The sequence below is a fragment of the Strongylocentrotus purpuratus genome, unplaced genomic scaffold (assembly GCF_000002235.5).
Source record: "Strongylocentrotus purpuratus isolate Spur 01 unplaced genomic scaffold, Spur_5.0 spur5_scaffold_7, whole genome shotgun sequence".
Classification (NCBI taxonomy): Eukaryota; Metazoa; Echinodermata; class Echinoidea; order Camarodonta; family Strongylocentrotidae; genus Strongylocentrotus; species Strongylocentrotus purpuratus.
Window position 1 is genome coordinate 32101983 of NW_022145613.1, and position 2455 is coordinate 32104437.

Here is a 2455-nt window from a genome sequence, read left to right on the forward strand (position 1 = left end):
GATGATGATGATGATGATAATGATGACAATGATGATGTTGGATATCATCATAATGGAGGTGATAATGATGATGTTGTGACAAGGATGACGGTGATAATAAAGGTGATATTGACGATAAAAGTGGTGATGAGATGATGACGATGATGAGAATGATACGGATAATGATGGTAATAATAGTAACGTTGGGAACAGAGATATAGTGTTTTTAAGAGATGGCGATGACAGTGTTATCGGTGGAGCGTTGGTGGTGGTAAATTATATGCTGCCAATTTATGTTTTAGCTGAATTACATTAGGACAGAATGCAGTTAAAGTTTAGAAAGTGATGTTACAATAACACTCGGGTTGGATCCTATCAGTTCGATAGGAAATCCTTACGTTGTGTAACGTCTTGACATCAACATGAGAACATTTATGTTTCTTTGTTTAAAAAGAAATAATCACCACAGTCCCGAGCGCAGGGAAACAGTACAATTAAATAGATAATTAATATATCATTGTTTTGATACATGGTTAATCTGTATCATATATTCATATTTGTATATTGGTCAAATGGGTTGTTGTCTTATAACTTTAAAATGCTGTTATATTTGCTTATTCCTTATCATGCCATTACATCCATTGTTTGTTTCAATATATAGGTGCATGTACACACAATTCGCACCGGCATTATCAGTATTTTAAATTGAAATAATAATACGGAATAAAGCAATAATCAAATATGTATACATTTCATTTTCATTTATTCGAGAGAAAAAAAAGAAAACGTGAGCAAACTATAGAAACGCTCGAAATATAATTCAGATTTGCAAATAAAAAAAAAGAATCTAGCTACTCGGCTGATAAGGTATGGTGATAAATATAGCTCATGTATAGGCTTGTATGAGTTTTCTTTTTAATTACTGAAAGTTCTCCTGACAAAGTAGTTTATTTAGATATTCAATAATCACTTTACTTTTCAGGGAGTGTTTGTTTCAGATTTTCAACTAATAACGTGTGTACAAACAAAGTTAGTGGAATTAGATATGATATAACCATTGTATATACAGAATATTTATACCTACGACTTTGTATATAATTTTTATACTGATAATTGGTGATAAAATCTTGAATAGTTATGGATAATCATGATATAGATTGTGATGTGTTAAAAAGCATGTATTACTTTGACATTTTGCTACAAGATTAGAGGAATAAATGGAATAACCCCGAACGAGCTTTGAAATGAATAATGATTTGTGTTTTTTCTCTCTGTGAAAGAATGAATGAATATTTGTTTGGATCAAGTGTGCACGTATATATCCCCCTACAATCAATGATTGCAGTAAAAACAAATGTGTTTCTTACATTATTATTGCGTCTTAGATAATCATGATCGCAAAAATCCCCCCCCCCAAAAAAAAAAAAAAACAAACAAACAAACAAACAAACAAAAAACATCAACAACAATAACAACAAAAGATCCACACAAAAATAAAATAAATAAAAACATTAAATCAATCTTAAATAGTCTTTGCATCACCTTATAAAATGTGTTAATTTTTCAACGACATTTCTGATCCGAATATGATTGCTGTAGGGTATTAACATTTGCCATGAGAAGATTTCCTGAAAGTTTTGAGTATCGTGTTAATACACGATAAATGGCAGAATCAAATATCGCCTACATCTACATCAATTCTTTTAAATGTCCATCAGTAAAGGCCAATCGTCTGCTGCGAGTACTTAAAAAAAGGACGTGAACTCCATAAATGAATTATGCTTTTCTGTCTCCCGGGAGAGTCTCAGGCTCTCGCTCAATTATTTTATTTAAGTGTCGGTCTTTCGCTCATTTAGTAATCAAATTATTCATTCATCGCATCCATCAATCTAAATTTCATTCAAAGCACACTCTAATTTGCGGTATTAAAAGAGACTAAACTGCCAAATCGCGCAATTCAATCAACTGGCGCCAACCCCTTTGCATGTGGATTCCGACAAGTCATTTATTTTGTCGTTCATTCTCTCATTCAGTGATAATAAGAAGCGAGTGTAATGAACTTGCTTGCTTTTTCCCTCTTTTGCAAAATGTATCACGGTGTTACCATATTGATTACTGTGCGGTAGAGGAAACAGGCTCACGGAATCTTAACAAATCAATTATTTCATTCATTCACTGATTCATTAACAATCGGACGTAAATCTAATACATCTGCCTGCTTCCTCCTCTATTTATAATCCTATTCGATTCACATGTTATTTGGTTTAGCGCCTTTTCCTCGCATTTAGAAAGCGTTTCATAATTTACTCCACAAATTAGTTGTAAAGGGTGCTTACAATGATGAAAATCTCCCCCATGCACTAACCCCCAGGGGCATCCCATTAGCAACGAAACAATCCCCATTTTTTTGTTTACAAAAAACAAAACTAAATCATAATTAGATAAGATGAAAATATTACACTTGATAAAGATTGTA